Genomic DNA, 21,065 nt, shown 5'->3' with positions numbered 1-21,065 from the left:
ATGATCTCATTAAATGGCGGAGCGGGCTCGAGGGGCCGAATGGCCTACTCCTGCTCCTATCGTCTATGTTTCTATGTTCCTTTTAAGGTCAAAGCTTAGGTGCAGGAGGAGCCCCTCGAGCCTGTTCCACCATTCAATGAGATCATGGCTGATCTGTGATCTAACTCCATATACCCGCCTTTGGCCCATATCCCTTAATACTTTTGGTTAACAAAAAGCTATCAATCTCAGATTTTAAATAATCCCAGGAATCAATCTAGTGAACCTTCGTTGCACCTCCTCCAAGGCAAGTATATCCTTCCTTAGATAAGGAGACCAAAACTGTGCCCAGTACTCCAGGTGTGGTCTCACCAGCGCCCTGTACAATTGTAGCAAGACTTCCTTACTCTTATACTCCAACCCCCTTACAATAAAGGCCAACAGGCCATTTGCCTTCCTTATTGCTTGCTGTACCTGCATGCTAGCTCTCTGTGTTTCTTGCACGGGGACACCCAAATCTCTCTCAACACCAACATTTAAAAGTTTCTCACCATTTAAAAAATATTCTGTTTTTCTATTCTTCCTACCAAAGTGAATAACCTCACCTTTCCCCACATTAAACTCCATCTGCCACCTCACTGCCCACTCACTTAACCTGTCGATACCCCTTTGCAGACTCTTTGGGCTGGATTTTCATTCAGAAGTCGGGAAGGAGGCGGGACTACAACTTTCGGGTTTTAGTCCCGCCTCCATCGAGATGCGGCCAATCCACGCGATTTTCCCTTGATTGACCTTGTTGAGTCCACCCAGCGGGCTCAGCAGGCCAATTGAGGGCCACCCGGCAACAGGTGACGTCACAGGCTGAAATTTCATCTGTCAAGAGGTGTTGACAGATGAAATATCCGTGTTTCACAGCTGTTTGAAGCTGTCAAACACTGACAGTCTGACTTCTAACCTGAGTCCTTCTACGCAGACTCAGTTAGAAATCTCGCCGGCACTGAAAGCTGCAGGCTGTCACTTTTGACAGCTTGCATCCATTCTGCTTTCTGTGCCGGCTGAATGATGGACTCCCGAAGCCTAGAGGAAGGAAGGCTTTAAAGGTAAGTACAGGTAATTTAAAACTTCTTTACACACTTTAGACACACCAAACACACTTACCTTTGCACTCATGCACCCATCACTCACCTGAACACCGACATCTCGACCCCTCCAAGTCCTTCAACCCGACGGCCCGCCTGCTCTAACCTGGCGTGGTTTGGAGCCATCGGGAATCCCACACGACACCCCTCAAAATAGGGATTAGGCTAAAAATTGCCTGTTAACTACCTGTTAACAGGCAGTTCATTGGCACTAAATCCCTTCCCGCCTTGGGTCGGCGGGTCCTAGTGTGGGGCGGGTGCCCGCCTCCTTTGAAACTTACGTGGAGGCGGGTTTTGGGCGGGTGTCGGGACCCCCGAATTCAGGATTTCTGCCCCCCGCACGCCTAAAAGCCCGCCTCACGGCACACTGAAAATCAACCCCTTTGTGTTCTCCTCACAGCTTACTGTCCCACCTAGCTTTGTATCATCAGCAATCTTGGAACCATTACACTCGGTCCCTTCATCTAGGTCATTAATATAGATTGTAAATAGCTGAGGCCCCAGCACTGATCCTTGCGGCACCCCACTAGTTACAGCCTGCCAACCTGAAAAAGGCCCGTTTATTCCTACTCTCTGTTTTCTGTCCATTAACCAATCCTCTATCCATGCTACTATATTATCCCCAACCCCATGAGCCCTTATCTTGTGTAATAACCTTTGATATGGCACCTTATCAAATGCCTTTTGGAAATCCAAATATACTACATCCACTGGTTCCCCTTTATCTACCATGCTAGTTACATCCACAAAAAGCTCTAATAAATTTGTCAAACACGATTTCTCTTTCATAAAACCATGTTGATTCTGCCTAATCATGTTATGATTTTCCAAGTTCCCTGATACCACTTCCTTAATAATGGATTCCAGCATTTTCCCGACGACTGATGTCAGGCTAACTGGCCTGTAGTTCACTGTTTTCTCTCTCCCTCCTTTCTTGAATACTGATGTAAGAAAAAGGAGTCTTACCATCAAGTAACTTTAAAGTAAGCTTTAAGTAACTTATAAACACACTATATACAAGAGAGGTCTTTACCATGCCTCTGGTAGAAGCCTCTTACAATACTGAACAGTCCAGTAATTATACCAGTCCAACAGGAAGTGACATATGACAGGAAGTGAGGTATGTACACAGTTCATAGTTCACAGTTCACAGGAAGTGATGACATAACTTCCCGGAAGTTATTATTATTATCACATTCTTCCCTCCTGCAGGATTAGGAGGCTGTGGTCTACCTTTTGGTCCGCAGCCGCCGAACAAGGAAGAGTCGCACCCGTTTGGATTCCCGTCGTAGAGGGTCGCTGGTCCGCTTACATGCGGTTGACCATTGGTCAGAGTCTGTGTGGCCTGGATTGCCCTGTGAAGGGTCGGGGAGATCATGGCTTCGAGTACGAGCCCCAATAGGTTCAAAGGCGGACTGCCTCTGTTCAGAGGGAGGTGCAGAGCTGGTCTGTGGCGGATCAGTACTTTCATGCGCGGTACTGGGAGGGTCGCAACCTTGAGTACGGGGTTCTACCGGCACCAAGCTAGTTGGTGTCTGATCAGGATCCTGGAGAGGGGTACCCGATAGGTCCCAAGAGTTTCCTGGTGAAATGCCATCACCCGATGTCCCACTAGGTCCTGGTGGGCAGGGAGCCAGATCCCGTAATGATACGGTAGATTCTCGGCCGTCGGAATATCGTATGTTTGCATAGGTGGGGTTGGCATCGGTTAGTTCGACCTCGTCTACGAGAGGGTCATTTTTAGACGTCCGAACGTATCTTCGGAGTAATACAGGTCCAGGAGTAGTTAGCCATGATGGGAGTGATGTCCCATGAGATGAGCGACGCTGGAATCCAAAGAACCGCTCATGAGGTGTAGTATTTGTGGCTGTAGAAAGCAGGGACCGTATAGAGTGCAATGCATCCGGAAGCACTGTTTCCCATTGCTGGTCTGGTAGGCCCCGAGATCTTAAAGCGAGACGTACGGAATTCCAGATGATACCGTTATACCTCTCTACCTGCCCATTTCCGATGGGGTGGTATGGTGTTGTTTTGCTTGTAGCAATTCCCCGTTCTGAGAGGTAGTCCTTGAGTTCCCTTGACATAAAGGATGGACCCCGATCTGAGTGAATATAAGCCGGCATGCCACAGAGAGAAAATACCTGCTCAAGGCAGCAGATTACTGTGGACGCCAGCATATTGGAGCAGGGGAAGGCAAACGGAAAACGTGAATATTCGTCGATCATGGTGAGCAAATATGTGTTCCGAGTTGAAGAGGGCACTGGACCCTTAAAATCGATGCTAAGTCGTTGCATCGGTTGGGTTGCATGTATGAGTATACCATCTGAGGGGCGGAAGAACTGAGGTTTTAATTCCGCACAAAGCCGGCATTCTGAGCATATCTTCTTTACATCTCCAGTGGAAAAAGGGAGATTCCGTGATCGTACGAAACGTAGCATGCGCGTAACGCCAGGATGACACAATCCATTGTGGACATCCATGAGAGTAGAGGATGACATAGTGGAGCAGAATGCCTGTGTGAGGGTGTCCGGGGCCACATTCTCCTTGCCAGGCCGATAGAGAATGGTATAACCAAAAGAGGCCAGTTCCATCCTCCAAAGTTGTATTTTATTATTATTAATTTTGGTTCGTTTTCGATTATCGAGCATGAAGGCGACTGATCGTTGGTCCGTGATCAATGTAAAGTGCTGGCGAGCTAGAAAATGGTTCCACTTCCGTACTGCCTCTATGATGGCTGTGGCTTCTTTCTCAACCGGAGGATAATGTAGCTCGGCATCTTGTAAGGTCCTGGACATAAATGCTACAGGACGACCTTCCTGATTCAGAGTAGCCGAGATCGCCACCTCCGAGGCATCACATTCAACCACAAAAGGGTGATTCTCTTCGATGGAGTGAAGAGCCGCTTTCTCCAACTGTTTTTTGAGAAGGTTAAAGGCTGCAACAGCCGCTGTTCCCAGTGGAAATGATCTAGCATGCAGCAAGGGTTGGATTTTGTCCGAAAAATGAGGAATCCATTTAGCGTAGTATGCAAACAGACCGAGAGCCCGACGTAAAGAAGCCGGATTCTTAGGTGACGGGAGCTCTTGGAGCGGGCGAAGTCTTTCTGGGTCTGGCTTAATGATACCATTGCCTACGCAGTAGCCAAGGATGTTGATGGTCGGTTGCGACTCAACAGATTTGGATTCATTCAGGGTCAAATTACGGCGATGGAGGGCATCCCGAAATTTTTGGAGGTTGGCGTCGTGTTCCTGTTGATCGTGACCTGCAATGGTAATGTTATCAAGATAGGGAAAAGTGTCCCTTAGGTTTTCCTGCTTAACTAGGCCATCCATTGCCCGTTAGAAGACAGCCACTCCATTAGTAACCCCGAATGGGAGGCGATGAAATTGGTACAGCTGTCCATTAGCCTCAAAGGCCGTGTACTGCTTATCTGAGACCTTCAAGGGTACCTGATGATAGGCACTTTTTAAATCGTAAGTTGAGAACACTTTGTATTCGGCCAGTTTATTAACCATATCATCAATGCGTGGCAATGGGTAGGCGTCCAAGTCGGTATATTGATTGATGGTTTGCGAATAATCGATGCATAGTCGCTGTTTGTGAGGTTTTAGAGGGTTCTTGACAATGACGACTTGAGCCCGCCAGGGCGACGAACATGGTTCGATGATATCCTCTGCTAGAAGTCGAGAGATTTCAGCCGCAATAAAAGATTGGTCTTCCTGATTAAAGCGCCGCGATTTCGTTATTATTGGTTTGCATCGAGGCGGAATACTGGCAAATAATGAGGGTTCATCAAGTGAAGCTGCTGACAATGCACAAAACGGTAATTTAGACGGTATATTAGAAATAGTAAGTCCGGGTTTGGATCCACCAAACTCAATGGTGAGTTTCTTATGCTGTTTTTGGAAGTCCAGCCCTAAGAGGAGATCACTACATAAGTCCTTGAGCACCGAAAGTTGGGTGGAGGGATACATACGACCATGAAGTGTCATATCAACAACACAAAAGCCGGAGATTCTGGTATTAAGTGATGACTGAGCCATCGCAATTGCCTGGTCCGATGGGAAGACATGTAGTTTCAATTTTGCAACAATCTGTTCCTTAATGAAACTATCAGTACTTCCTGAGTCAATTAAGGCATCTAAGGTATGCCCTTTAATTGAAATTTTTGTGGCTGCATGAGACAGGTTCTGTGGGCAAGCAGCTGTAATTGGTGTCGTTGCACAGAGAGTGGCTAAAACTCTCGGTGTGCTTCTTCGGGAGAGAGCTCGAGAGGAAGCTTGATAGGTCCTAGCTGGAGCATCTTGATAGGCCCTAATTGGGGCAGTTCGGTAGGCCTTAGCTGGATTGGCCCTCGTAGAGGCCCTTGATAGGCAAACTTTAGTAAAGTGTCCTTTTTTTTTGCAATAACTGCAGATTGCATTGCGAGCAGGGCAGGTTTTCCTAGGGTGAAAAGCATCTCCACAAAAGAAGCATTCCTTCCTAGATTGCCAAGAGGCTGCTAAAGTGGGGTCATCCTCCTCTTCTTCATCAGAATTATCAGAATTAGATTCCCCCATGATAGGGTTCACCTGAGACCGCTTGAATTGTCTGGTTGCAGCTACAGCAGCAGATCGAGATCTGGGCAGCTGATAGAGGTCTGCATTTCTCTTTGCCAAATCCAGAGAACAAGCTAGGTCAAAAGCTTATTGTAGCTCAAGTGTTTTACTTTCTAGTAGACGCTGGCGTATAAATGGAGAGGCAATCCCGCAGATGAAAGCATCACGAATCATTTCTTTGCGGTACAGCTCAGCTGAGGCTGCCTGAAAGTTACAATCTATGCTGAGCCTGCGAAGTTCTTGCAGGAATTCGTTAATTGATTCCCCTGGCCCTTGTTGGGCTGTGGCCAGTAGATGTCTAGCATAGACCTCATTTGGGGTCTTGGCATACAGTTTCTTAAGTGCCCGAATCACCTCATCGTAATTATCCCATTCATCAACATATTCGAACACTTTTGGGGTCACATAGTTGATAAGTATCCTTAATCTAGCAGGAGCATCCGCTTTACATTCATCCAGAAAATTCTCAAAAGTACGGTACCAATGCTTCCATACCCTGCCAGCTGCTGGTGTATTCGGGTCCAAGTCCAGACGAATAGGTCTAAGGATTCTCTCCATGATGGGTGGTTCCCTGGATCCTTAACTCCGAGTTTGTCCGAAGGTCTAGTATTTGTGAGTGTAAATATTAAGTTACTTAAATTGATGTAAGAAAAAGGAGTCTTACCATCAAGTAACTTTAAAGTAAGCTTTAAGTAACTTATAAACACACTATATACAAGAGAGGTCTTTACCATGCCTCTGGTAGAAGCCTCTTACAATACTGAACAGTCCAGTATTTATACCAGTCCAACAGGAAGTGAGGTATGTACACAGTTCATAGTTCACAGTTCACAGGAAGTGATGACATAACTTCCCGGAAGTTATTATTATTATCGCAAATACATTTGCTACCTTCCAATCCGCTGGGACGGTTCTAGAATCTAGGGAATTTTGGAAGATCAAAACCAATGTATCCACTATCTCGAACCCTAGGATGTAGGCCGTCAGGTTCAGGGGATTTGTCGGATTTTAGTCCCATTAGTTTCTCTAGTACTTTTTCTCTACTTATATTAATTACGTTAAGTTCCTCACCCTCATTAGACCCTTGGATCCCCACCATTTTTGGTATGCTTTTTGGGTCTTTTACTATGAAGACAGACACAAAATAGTTGTTTAACGTTTCTGCCATTTCCTTATTCCCCATAATTTCTCCTGTCTCAGCCTCTAAGGGACCAACATTTACTTTTGCTACTCTCTTCCTTTTTACATACTTGTGGAAGCTCTTACAATCTGTTTTTATATTTCTTGCTAGTTATCTCTCCTATTCTATTTTTTCCTTTTTGTCAATTTTTTGGTCATCCTTTGCTGGTTTCTGAAACTCTCCCAATCCTCAGGCTTAGTACTATTCTTCACAACATTATAAGCTTCTTCTTTCATTCTAATGCTATCCTTAACTTCTTTAGTTAGCCACGGATGGATCACTTTCCCATGGAGTTTTTGTTTCTCAGTGGAATGTATTTTTGTTGAGAATTATGAAATTTTTCTTTTAATGCTAGCCACTGCTTATCTACCACCATAACTTTTAATCTATTTTTCCAATCTACCTTAGCCAACTTGCCCCTCATATCTATGTAATTGGCTTTATTTAAATTTAAGGCTCTCGTTTCGTACTTAGGCAAGTCACTCTCAAACGTAACGTGAAATTCTATCATATTATGATCACTCTGCCCCAGAGGATCCTTTACTATGAGATTTCTAATTAACCCTGTCTCATTACACAATACAAGATCTAAAATAGCCTGTTCTCTGGTTGGTTCCATGACATATTGTTCTAAGAAACTGTTCCGAATGCATTCCATGAACTCGTCCTCAGACTAGCTTTGCCAATTTGATTTGTCCAGTCTATATGAAGATTAAAGTCTCCCACGATTATTGCATTACCTTTGTTACAAGCTCCTATTATTTCTTGATTAATATTCTGTCCAACGGTATAGTTACTGTTAGGGGGCCTATATACTACTCCCACCAGTGTTTTCTGCCCCTTGTTATTCCTTATCTCCACCCATACTGATTCTACTTCCTGATCTTCCGAGCCGAGATCTTTCCTCTCTACTGTCCTTTTGCCATCCTTTATTATCAGGGCTACCCCGGCTCCTTTTCCAATCTGCCTGTCTTTTCAAAACGTCAAGTACCCTGGAACATTTAGTTCCCAACCTTGGTCACCTTGCAACCATGTCTCTGTAATGGCTATTAGATCAAACACATTTATCTCTATTTGTGCCACTAATTCGTCTATCTTGTTATGAATGCTTCGTGCATTCAGATAAAGGGCCTTTAATTTAAAGTTTTTACCATTATTCGCTGTTTTGACCTTATTCTCTGCTGCATCGCTACCGTTAAACTCTCCGTCTGCTTCCTGTCACACTCTGCTTATTTTTACCCGAATCACTACACTGCTCTATTGCCTTGACATTTCTTTTTAGATTTCTAAATTTCCCCTCACCTGACCCCTCCCCCCACCTCTTTTAGTTTAAAGCCCTATCTGCAGCCCTAGTTATTTGATTCGTCAGGACACTGGTCCCAGCCTGGTTTAAGTGGAGCCCGTCCCATTGGAACAGCTCCCTCTTTCCCCAGTACTGGTGCCAGTGCCCCATGAATTGAAACCCCTTCTTCTCACACCACTCTTTGAGCCACGCACCTAACTCTCTGATCTGCTTGACCCAATGCCAATTTGTGTGTGGCTCAGGTAGTAATCCAGAGATTATTACCTTTAAAGTTCTGCTTATTAATTTAGACCCTAGCTCCTCAAACTCCCTCAGCAGAACCTCATTCTTAGTTTGACCTATGTCATTGGTTCCTACATGGACCACAACAACTGGATCCTCCCCCCTCCCACTCCAAGTTCTTCTCCAGCCTCAAGGAGATATCCTTAGCCTTGGCACCGGGCAGGCAACACAGCCTTCGGGACTCTCTTCCGTGGCTGCAGAGAACAGTATCTATCCCCCTGACTATACTGTCCCCTACCACTACCACATTTCTTCCTTCTTCCCCCACTTGGATGGCCCCCCCTGTACCACGGTGCTGTGGTCAGGTTGCCCATCCTCCCTGTAGTCCTTTTCCTCATCCAGACAGGCAGCAAGTACCTGGTACCTGTTGGACAAGGTCAAGGGCTGAGGCTCCTCCATGACTACATCCTGGGTCCCCATAAACTTCCTGACTTGCGGTCACACCCTCCCGTCCCTGACCACTGACAAACTCTAAAGTACTGCTTCACCTAAAGGGTCTGACTGCCTCCTGGAACAAAGTGTCCAGGTAACTCTCCCCCTCCCTGATGCATCGCAATGTCTGCAGCTCGGACTCCAGCTCAGCAACTCTGAGCCGAAGTTCCTCGAGTTGCAGACACTTACTGCAGATGTGGTTGCTCGGGATCGCGATGCTCGCCACAGACTCCCACATGCTGCAGTTACGACGCACCACCTGCCCTGCCATCTCTAACCTTGTTCTTTGTCCTGTCCCTTTTTATTTTTGTACATTTGATACTTTGCCGAAGTGGCCTAGGTAGGAGCTGCTGGCAAATGACTGAAAGGTGTGAGACATCGTAGCCAAGACCACATCTCCCCTCAGCCGATGCCCACACATGCCCCTTTCAATCACGGTCACTATAAATAGTATTAGTGCCAACTGAATGTATGAAGTTGTTTATTCCGCTCGTAAAGCATGTCTCCGTTGTATCTTTGTTGTTTGTGAGTTGCAACATCTGTGGAATAAGCACTGTACTCTACCTCTGTCTCCACCTTTTAAAGGCTTCTTCATTATGGCCGTACTTTAGGTTACATCCCTCATCTTCGCTATTTCATTTCGGTGTCCTTCAGTTCCTCCTGTGAACTGCCTTGGGATGTTTCTTTAAGTGAAAGGCGGGGTATAACGAAGTTGTTATTCGAGTATTTCATAGAATTACATAGAATGCACAACACAGAAACATTCGGCCCAACTGGTCTACGACACCAGCAGAGTTACAAAGTATTTACAGCACAGAACTAGGCCATTCAGCCCAACTGGTCCGTGACGGTGTTTATGCTCCACACGAGCCTCCTCCCACCCATCTTCATCTCACCCCATCAGCATATCCTTCTATTCCTTTCTCCCTCATGTGTTTATCCAGCTTCCCCTTGAATGCATCTCTGCTATTCGCCTCAACCACTCCCTGTGGTAGCGAGTTCCACATTCTCACCACTCCCTGGGTAAAAAAGTTTCTCCTGAATTCCCTATTGGATTTATTAGTGACTATCTTATGGTCTCCCTACATGTGGAAAAATAGGAACATAGGAACAGGAGGAGGCCATTTAGCCCCTCGAGCCTGTTCCGCCATTCAATGAGATCATGGCTGATCTGTGACCTAACTCCATATCCCTGCCTTTGCCCCATATCCCTTAATACCTTTGGTTAACAGAAATCTATCAATCTCCGATTTAAAATTAAGAATTGACCCAGCATAATTCAGCCGTTTGCTGAGGAGAGTTCCACATATTCTCTCTGTCTACTCTATCAAACCCTTTCATAATTTTAAAGACCTCTATCAGGCCACCCCTCAGCCTTCTCTTTTCAAGAGAAAAGAGCCTCAGCCTGTTCAATCTTTCCTGATAGGTCGTATAACCTCTCAGTTCTGGTATCATCATGTGCACTAGCCACTGTTACTCTCCGGCTTGGGTCTGTTGGACAGGAGAACTTCTGTGACACTGTTTGTGGGTCTGTTGCAGAAAGGAAACTGCATCTTAACGTGTGAACCGTATTTTACCTGTCCCGGACTGACAGAAAATTAACTGGAACGGTGTTCGTCAACCTGACAAAGAAAAGTTTTAAATAAAAACAGGAAAATCCTGGAAACACTCAGCAACTGGCAGTTCTGACCAAGGGTCATCGTCCTGAAACGTTAACTCTTTCTCTCGCTCCACAGATGCTGCCTGACCTGCTGACTGTTTTCCAGCATTATCTTATGTTGAGGTCAGATTTCCAGCATCCGCAGTGTTTGCTTTTATTTCAAAGGAACAGTTTTCCTGATCACCACTAGGTGGCGGCAATCTCATTTTCTCAGGACATGAATGTCACTAGTAAGAATGGCCGAGTTACAAGCTGTACTTACTTTGTTATTTTTAGCCCAGCGCTCCCATCACAGTCAAGTTTCTCTCCCTTTAAATTCAAACCGTACTGTGACTCCCTCCTCTGGCAAACCGCAACTGTCTTTACAAAGTACTGTAATTATATTAATTACTTTCTGTAATGTCAGCCGTGACTCAGTGGGTCGCACCCTCGCCTCTGAGTCAGAAGGTCGGTGGGTTTCAAGTCCCCACTCCAGAGACTTGAGCACAAAATCTAGGCCGACACTCCCAGTGCAGCACTGAGGGAGTGCGGCACTGTCGGAGGTGCCGTCTTTCGGATCGGACGTTAAACCGAGGCCCCGTCTGCCACCCCTCAGGTGGATGTAAGATATCTCGTGGCACTATTCAAAGAGACTCCCCAGTATCCTGGTCAATACTTATCCCTCAACCAACACCACTAAAAATAAAAACAGATGATCTGGTCATTGTCTCTTGCCATGGAGGGAGTTCAGCGAAGATTCACCAGGCTGATACCTGGGATGGCAGGAATGATGTATGAGGAGAGATTGGGGCGATTGGGCTTATACTCGCTGGAGTTTAGAAGAATGAGAGGGGATCTCATTGAAACTTATAAAATTCTAACAGGACTAGACAGACTAGATGCAGGAAGGATGTTCCCGATGGCCAGGGAGTCCAGAACCAGGGGTCACAGTCTAAGGGGTAAGTCATTTAGGACTGAGATGAGAAGGAATTTCTTCACCCAGAGAGTGGTGAACCTGTGGAATTCTCTACCACAATGGCAGTTGAGGCCATTTCATTAAATATATTCAAGAAGGAGTTAGATATATTTCTTAAGGCTAAAGGGATCAAGGGATATGGGGAGAAGGCAGGGACAGGGTACTGAATTTGGATGATCAGCCATGATCTCATTGATTGGCGGAGCAGGCTCGAGGGGCCGAATGGCCTACTCCTGCTCCTATCTTCTATCTCGGGGATCTTGCTGTGCGCAAATTGGCTGCTGCGTTTCCCTACATTACAACAGTGACAACACTTCAAAAGTACTTCATTGGCTGTAAAGCGCTTTGGGACGTCCTGAGGTGGTGAAAGGCAACAACGACTTTCATTTATATACCCTAACCTTTAACCTAGTAACATGTCCCAAGGCGTTTCACAGGAGCGTCAGAGGTTATGCTGCAGCTGCACAAAGCCCTGGTTAGACCACACCTGGAGCACTGGGAGCAGTTCTGGGCACCACACCGTAGGAAGGATATATTGGCCTTGGAGGGAGTGTAGCGTAGGTTTACCAGAATGATACCCAGACTCTGGGTAAATTACGCGGAGAGATTACACAAACTAGGGTTAGAAGGGGTGATCTGATCGAAGTTTTCAAGATATTAAGGGGAACAGATAGGGTAGATAGAGAGAAACTATTTCCGCTGGTTGGGGATTCTAGGACTTGGGGGCAGAGTCTAAAAATTAGAGCCAGACCTTTCAGGAGTGAAATTAGGAAACACTTCTACACACAAAGGGTGGTAGAAGTTTGGAACTCTCTTCCGCAAACGGCAATTGATGCTGGATCAATTGTTAATTTTAAATCTGAGACTGATAGATTTCTATTAACCAAAGGTAGGTATATAGAGTTCGGTCACAGATCTGACATGATCTCACTGAATGGCGGAACAGGCTCGAAGGGCTGAATGGCCTCCTCCTGTCCCTATGTTACGAGACAAAATTTGACACCGAGTCACATAAGGAGGTCTTAGGACAGATGCCTCAGACAGTGGCCAGGGAGGGGGATTTAAGGAGCGTCTTAAAGGAGGAGAGAGAAGTGGAGAGGTTTAGGGAGGGAATTCCAGAGCTTAGGGCCCAGGCAGCTGAAGGCACGGCCGCCAATGGTGGGGCAAAGGAAATCGGGGATGTGCAAGAGGCCAGAATTGGAGGAGCACAGAGATTTCGGAGAGTTGTAGGGAGTTACAGAGATGGGGAGGAGTGGATCGATGGAGGGATTTGAACACGTAGATGAGAATTTTTAAATTATTGCTGGACCGGGAGCCATTGTAGGTCAGCGAGCACAGGGGTGATGGGTGAACAGGACTTGGTGCGAGTTAGAGATACAGGAAACAGAGCTTTGGATGAGCTCAAGTTTATGTAGGGTACAGCGCTCCCTCAGCACTGCACTGGGAGTGTCAGCCTGGATTGTGCGCTCCGGTCTCTGGAGTGGGACTTGAACCCACAACTTTCTGACTCAGAAACGAGAGTGCTGCCCACTGAGCCACGGCTGACAGTGATGCACAAGGGTTGTGCTGGGCTGCCAACAATGAATTCAACACTTTTTTTTTGACCTGCTGCGTGCTTCAACAACCCTGGTTCAGCAAGTCTTTGAGCATCTGCATGTTCCAGACAATGGTGTTAGCTGAGAGAGTCTTCGATAAGAAGGGGAATCCCTGTGCAAAGCTTTGCTGCCGATAATTCTGCACAGACTATTTGGACTGATACGGACTGTTGACCTGTAGCTGTGATAGCTTCAGTGAAGGAAGGGGAAAGGAGGAGGAAAGGAGGAAGGAAGGAAGGAGTGAAGGGAAGGAAGAAGAGAAGGAAGGAGAGAAGGAGAGGAGGGAAGAGAGGAGAGAAGGAAGGAGAGAAAAGGAGGGAAGGAGTAGAGGGAAGGAAGGAGGGAGGGAAGAAAGGAAGGAAGGAGAGAGTAAAGGAAGGAAGGAGAGAGGGAAGGAAGAAAGGAGAGAGGGAAGGAAGGAAGGAGAGAGGGAAGGAAGGAAGGAAAGAAGGAGGGAGGGAAGAAAGGAAGGAAGGAGAGAGGGAAGGAAGGAAGGAGAGAGGGAAGGAAGAAAGGAGAGAGGGAAGGAAGGAAGGAGAGAGGGAAGGAAGGAAGGAGAGAGGGAAGGAAGGAAGGAGAGAGGGAAGGAAGGAAGGAAGGAGAGAGGGAAGGAAGAAAGGAGAGAGGGAAGGGAGGAGGGGAATGAAGGAGAGGAAGGAATATAGCGCCATTCACGACCCAAAGCGCTTTACAGCCAATGAAATACTTTTGAAGTGCAGTCACTGTGGCACCCAATTTGCGCACAGCAAGATCCCATAAACAGCCAGGTGAGTTGATTGAGGGATAAATATTGGCCAGGGCACCAGGGATAACTCCCCTGCTGTTCTTCAAAATATTGCCGTGGGATCTTTTACGTCCGCCTGAGAGGGCAGGCAGGGCCTCAGTTTAACGTCTCATCTGAAAGACGGCACCTCCGACAGTGCAGCACTCCCTCAGCACTGCACTGGGAGTGTCAGCCTCGATTTTTGTGCTCCAGTCCCTGGAGTGGGACTTGAATCCACAACCTTCTGACTGTAAACAGTCTAGGAGTGACTCACTGACTTAAATGGATCTGCTGCTGCTGCTGGTCTTGCGGTTGTGACTTTGTGAAGAGTTGAGAGCCCCGTCACATCTTGGTGAGGTTTGTGGAGAATCCTGGCTGGGAGGAGGCCATGGTGATCCATTCCCTGTGGGATGAATTATTCCATAAATTGAGGAAGCCTCTCCTATCACAGTGAGTGCCAGGTGGCCACTGGCTAAACACATGAACTGAGAAATGGAAAGCTGCCCCAAGCCTGGTACTGATCAACTTGAAGCCAGCACTGAAGACTGAAGGTTGTTGCTTTTCAATTCTATCATTAATGCACCAAAGAAACATGTGCTTTTGTGTATCCTTCTCCCTCTCTTGGGTAAAATAACACATACAAATTAGTTTAATAATAAGACTGGTTCATCTTAAAATAACAAAGCACAGCTATTTGTGGCCACAGATAGCTTCTCGTTTTTTTGCATTTAAATTACATTTGCAAATTGACCAACGTATTTTTCAAATCTATAAAATATTCTGATATCTTCTTATTCCCTCTAGGGGGCCCTGGTGTGATGCACATCGAGCTATTATTCCCTCTGCTGGATTTTTTTTTAAATTGAGGTCATGATAATTGCTCAATTATTTGTATAAATATATGTTTCGGTAAAATAAACACAGTGGAACCCTATTCTGTGCGATAAATCAGGACCGATGGAACCAGCCTTGACTTGACCTAACCATGCCTGTTCCAGAGGGGCAGTGTGACAATGGGCCTTGGTCTATTTGCACTCTGCAGAACTCTGCCGGGAATCGACTCTAACAGCTCGTGAACATTAATCATTTATTTGTAGGTAGATTTTTTGGGGGGGAAATGGGCACATTTTTGTCTCCTGATGTCGTGCACGTGACACAAACATGCAAACCAACCAGATGGCGGAGGCCTCGCTCACTGCAATGCTTTACATCAGCTGCAATTATGTAATCATTGCCACAATACGCATTTGTTACAGATCACTGTTTCTCTCATATGGAGAGAACACTTGGAACATTTTTTTTTGGGTGGGAGGGAGTGTTATTTTTGATCCTTTTATTTCCAATTTACCCCTTCCTGTCTGGAAGAAAAAGACTTGCATTTATATAGCGCCTTTCACAAATGCAGGACATCCCCAAAGCGCCTTACAGCCAATGAAGTACTTTTTGAAGTGTAGTCACTGTTGTAATGCAGGAAACGCGGCAGCCAATTTGCACACAGCAAGCTCCCACAACAGCAATGTGATAATGATCAGATAATCTGTTTTGGTGATGCTGATTGAGGGATAAATATTGGCCAGGACACCGGGGAGAACTCCCCTGCTCTTCTTCGAAATAGTGGCCGTGGGATCTTTTACGTCCACCCGAGAGAGCAGATGGGACCTCGGTTTAACGTCTCATCTGAAAGACGGCACCTCCGACAGTGCAGCACTCCCTCAATACCGGAGTGTCAGCCTAGATTTTTGTGCTCAAGTCCCTGGAGTGGGGACTTGAACCCACAACCTTCTGACTCAGAGACGAGAGAGAGAGTGCTACCCACTGAGCCCCGGCTGACACTTAAAGGCAGTGATTCGTGCTGGGGTACTTGTTCTATGGGTGGTGGAGACTTATCACTACCATCTCCAAATACCCCGTCTACACCTACAAACCTGAGCAACATGTGGCATCACAACCACAGGTGCTATCATAGCAGAGCCTGATCCGGATCTCATAAGAACATAAGCATTAGGAGCAGCAGTCGACCATATGGCCCCTCGAGCCTGCTCCGCCATTCAATAAGATCATGGCTGATCTTCGACCTCAACTCCACTTTCCCACCCGATCTTGGTTCTGGACTCCCCAGCCATCAGAAACATCCTTCCTGCATCTAGTCTGTCCAGGCCTGTCAGAATTTTATAGGTTTCGATGCGATCCCTCTTATTCTTCTAAACTCCAGTGAGTATAAGCCCAATCGACACAATCTCTCCTCATACGTCATTCTTGCTATCCCAGGTATCAACCTGGTGAATCTTCGCTGCACTCCTTCCATGGCAAGAACGTCCTTCCTCAGATAAGGCGACCAAAACTGCACACAACACTCAAGGTGCGGTCTCACCAAGGCCCTGTACAACTGTAGCAAGACATCCTTGTTCCTTCGTAGCAAGAGGGTTCGAGTACAGGAACAAGGATGTCTTGCTACAGTTGTACAGGGCCTTGGTGAGACCACATCTTGAGTATTGTGTGCAGTTTTGGTCGCCTTATCTGAGGAAGGATGTTCTTGCCATGGAAGGAGTTCAGCGAAGATTCACCAGGCTGATACCTGGGATGGCAGGAATGACGTACGAGGAGAGATTGTGTCGATTGGGCTTATACTCACTGGAGTTTAGAAGATTGAGAGGGGATCTCATCGAAACCTATAAAATTCTGTCAGGCCTGGACAGACTAGATGCAGGAAGGATGTTCCCAATGGTGGGGGAGTCCAGAACCAGGGGTCATAGTCTAAGGATAAGGGGTAAGCCATTTAGGACTGAAATGAGGAGGAATTTCTTCACCCAGAGAGTGGTGAACCTGTGGAATTCTCTGCCACAGAGGGCGGTGGAGGCCAGTTCATTAAATATATTCAAGAAAGAGTTGGATATATTTCTTAAGGCTAAAGGGATCAAGGGATATGGGGAGAAGGCAGGGACAGGGTACTGAATTTGGATGATTAGCCATGATCTCATTGAATGGTGGAACAGGCTCGAGGGGCCGAATGGCCTACTCCTGCTCCTATCTTCTCTGTTTCTATCTCCATATCCCTCGATTCCCCCAAAGTCCAAAAATCTATCTATCTCAGCCTTGAATATACTCAACGACTCAGCATCCACAGCCCTTTGGGGTGGAGAATTCCAAAGATTCACAACCCTCTGAGTCTCTGAGGCCCCAACTATTTACAATCTATATTAATGACCTGGATGAAGGGACCGAGTGTAATGTATCCAAGTTTGCTGACGATACAAAACTAGGTGGGACTATAAGCTGTGAGGAGAACGCAAAGAGTCTCGTCCAATGTCCATACATGGTGTGGTCACCACATTGCAGGAAAGGTGTGATTGCACTGGAGAGGGTACAGAGGGGATTTACAAGGATGTTGCCAGGACAGGAGAATTTTAGCTATGAGGAAAGATTGGATAGGCTGGGGCTGTTTTCTTTGGAACAGAGGAGGCTGAGGGGAGATTTAATTGAGGTGTATAAAATTATGAGGGGCCTAGATAGAGTGGATAGGAAGAACCTATTACCCTTAACAGAGGGGTCAATAACCAGGAGGCATAGATTTAAAGTAATTGGTAGAAGGATTAGAGGGGAGTTGAGGAGAAATATTTTCACCCAGCGGGTGGTGGGGGTCTGGAACTCACTGCTTGAAAGGGTGGTAGAGGCAGAAACCCTCATCACATTTTAAAAGTACTTGGATATGCGCTTGAAGTGCCGTAACCTACAGGGCTACGGACCAAGTGCTGGAAGGTGGGATTCGGCTGGATCGCTCTTTTTCAGCCGGCGCAGACACGATGGGCCGAATGGCCTCCTTCTGTGCCGTAAATTTCTATGATTCTATGTACACTTTCTAGCCATCAACATTGGACGGTGATCAGCAGCTGGGGAACTGGGTGCTTTATCTTCTCCCTAGCCTTAAGAGCCTGTGGAAGTTGTAGCTTCCAATCAGCGGCCTGGCTGAGCTCCACTAACTCAGCACACGCCCAGTGATCGAATGCAAGACTTTCCCCAACACCACGTCATGAGCTACATCTAGTCATTGGGGAGTTCCTTAGTGACGTCTCTACCTTGGAAAATAAAACATAACTTAACACTTGGAGTACTGTGCAGGGTTCTGAAAAGGATATCGAGGCACTGGAGAAGGTGCAATTCTTTTTTTACAAGGGTGATACCAGAACTGAGGTTAACTATCAGGAAAGACTGAACAGGCTGGGGCTCTTTTCTCTAGAATAGAGGTCTTTAAAATTATGAAAGCGGTTTCATAGGGTAGAAGTAGAAAAATTGTTTCCACTTGTGGGGGAGACCAGAACTAGGGGCCATAAATATAAGATAGTTACTAATAAATCCAATAGGGAATTCAGGAGAAACTTCTTTACCCAGAGAGTGGTGAGAATGTGGAACTCGCTACCACAGGGAGTGGTTGAGGAGAATAGCATAGATGCATTTAAGGGGAAGCTCGATAAGCACATGAGGGAGAAAGAAATATGCTGATAGGATGAGATGAAGGCGGCTGGGAGGAGGCTGGTGTGGAGCATAAACACCAGCATAGACCAGTTGGGCCGAATGGCCTGTTTCTGTGCTCAAGACTTGATTTAACTTCTAAAATAAGTGTAAAAACACATAGAAGAAAAAGAACTTGCATTTCTATAGCGTCTTTCATAACATCAGGACTTCCCAAAGCGCTTTACACTAAATTAAAGGACTTTTTGAAGCGTTGTCACTGTTGCAATGTAGAAAACACGGCAGCCAATTTACACACAGTAAGCTCCCACAAACAGCAATGAGATAATGACGAGATCATCTGTTTTTTTTAGTGATGTTGGTTGAGGGACAGCAGAGAGAACTCCTTTGCTGTTCTTCAAAGATCTTTTACATCCACCTAAGAGAGCAGACGGGGCCTCAGTTCAGCATCTCATCCATAGAACGGCACCTCTGACAGTGCGGCACTCCCTCAGCACTGCACTGGGAGTGTCAGCCTGGATTTTTGTGCTCAAGTCTCTGGAGCGGGACTTGAACGCACAACCTTGTGACTCAGAGGCGAGGGTGCTGCCCACTGAGTCACACTAACGCATGCTGAGACTTGGTAATTCATGGGCGAATAAGCAAGTTATAGCAGTTCCAATGCACGGTGAGGGAATGAGCCATAAAACCAGGAAATTCCCAGGTTCTATCGCGGGACTGTTTTGTGTTCCGGGTATGCCTGGACTGAAAAGAGGCAAAATAAACTCAGGAATCCAACTCCCGATCATCATCCAGTGACATCTGCTTCAGACACTGGAAAGATTAGGGGGGTTTCTGTCATCTAGGCCAGTGATTGTCCAACTTCTCCGGTGGGCGACCCCTAACAATATTAATAGACACCTAGGGCCCCCTGTCCCAACCTCCAAAACAAAGAGTTAGCCACCCAAAGGGAGGCAGTGCCAACGTTACAGAAAATACCACTCACCTGAGGGAGCAAAGAAATTCAAGCAAATTACAGAATACAGAATTCCGATGACCTCATAGACATGTTCGAATCCATGGACTCTGAACTTCTTCTTCTTAGGCGGTCCCTCGGAACCGAGGGTGACTTGCTTCCACATTAAAAATGAGTTCTCGGGTGCCTGATGAGTCCAATGCGGGACCGACAGTCTCTGTCACAGGTGGAGCAGACGGTGGTTGAAGGGGCGGGTGGGTGGGGTGCTTGGGTCGACGTGCGCTCCTTGCGCTGCCTGCACTCGGCTTCCGCTTGCTCCCGGCGAAGAGACTCGAGGTGTTCGGCGCCTTCCCGGATGCTTGGCAAAGTATCAAAGGACTCTGAACTAAAAACCTCTTGTCTGGCGTCACATGGAGTGGTTGCTTGGCAAAGTATCAAAGGATTAGTCATGACTTTTAAACGCGATGGGAGAATACTGAAGGGGGCAGTGTGAATAGAAATATCACGGAATCGGGCCCGCATAACTCACTGACTGTGCGAGCTCCTGACTTTACTGCACTGACGTCGAATGAGCCTTTACTTCACGGTAGATCATTGTTCCTCAAACCTCGCAGTATTGTGTGTATTCTTTGTGCACAGCGTCAGGCCTCTCAAAATGTCACTCACTCAGAATGACAATCACTTATTTTTTGGTTTAAAACATGTCACCCAGTTTGATGCAATACACTCAAAAGAAAATAAACACACCTTCACCTCCATCCTCCACCAGGACGGCCTGAGGGCGCTGCGCTTCTTCCTTGAACGGAGGCCCAACCGGTCCCCATCCACCACCAGCCCCTCCTCCGCCTGGCTGAACTTGTTCTCACATTGAACAACTTCTCCTTTGACTCCACTCACTTCCTCCAAATAAAAGGTGTCGCTATGTGAACCCGTATGGGTCCTAGCTATGCCTGCCTTTTCGTAGGATACGTGGGACATTCTTTGTTCCTGTCCTACTCGGGTCACCTCTCTCACCTCTTTTTCCGGTACATTGATGACTGTATCGGAGCCGTTTCCTGCTCTTGCCCGGAACTGGAAAATGTCATCAGCTTTGCTTCCAATTTCTACCCTTCCCTCACTTTCACATGGTCCATCTCCGACTCTTCCCTTCCCTTCCTTGACTTCTCGCTTCCCTTCCTCGACTTCTCTATCTCCATTTCACAGGATAGGCTGTCAACCAATATCTACTATAAGCCGACTAACTCCCACAGGTACCTTGATTACACCTCCTCCCATCCCGCTTCCTGAAAGGATTCTATTCCGTTCTCCTAGTTTCTCTATCTCCGTCGCATCTGTTCTGATGATGCCGTCTTCTATATTAGTGCTTCTGATATGTCTTCCTTCCTGGTGTCAAGCTTCTCGAGTGTTGTCGAGCCCGTGCCGGCTCTCTGCAAGAGCACTTCAGCTAGTCCTGCTCCCCCGCCCTTTCCCAGTAACCCTGAAAATTTCTTTCCTTCAGGTACTTATCCAACTTCCTTTTGAAAGCGGTGATTGAGTCTGCCTCCACCACCCTTTCAGGCAACGCATTCCAGATCCTAACCACTTGCTGCGTAAAAAAGTTTTTTCTTACGTCGCCTTTGGTTCTTTTGCCAATCACCTGAAACATTAATTGTGTTTCTCTCTCCACAGATGTTGAGTATTTCCAGCATTTTTTGTTAGATTTCCAGCAGCTGTAGTATTTTGCTTTGGTTCACATGTTTGGTCAGCTTTTGATGATC

At 46.6% G+C, this 21,065-nt stretch overlaps 1 long non-coding RNA gene across 1 annotated transcript; it reads right to left on the bottom strand.

Annotated features, from left to right (window-relative positions):
• Nucleotides 1-9,377: 9,377 nt before the first annotated feature.
• On the bottom strand, nucleotides 9,378-20,758 carry LOC147101628 (uncharacterized). The gene is made up of 2 exons (XR_015073325.1): nucleotides 19,339-20,758; nucleotides 9,378-9,596 (listed from the first exon to the last, which is right to left on the bottom strand). It is a non-coding gene; the product is annotated as an uncharacterized LOC147101628 (long non-coding RNA).
• Between the last annotated feature and the right edge of the window lie 307 nt (nucleotides 20,759-21,065).

The sequence above is a fragment of the Somniosus microcephalus genome, chromosome 23 (genome assembly GCF_052327205.1).
Source record: "Somniosus microcephalus isolate GS21.2 chromosome 23, FLI_Smic_1.0, whole genome shotgun sequence".
Classification (NCBI taxonomy): Eukaryota; Metazoa; Chordata; class Chondrichthyes; order Squaliformes; family Somniosidae; genus Somniosus; species Somniosus microcephalus.
Note: the sequence above shows the minus strand (reverse complement) of the source record. Positions and strands in the feature narration are given on the sequence as shown.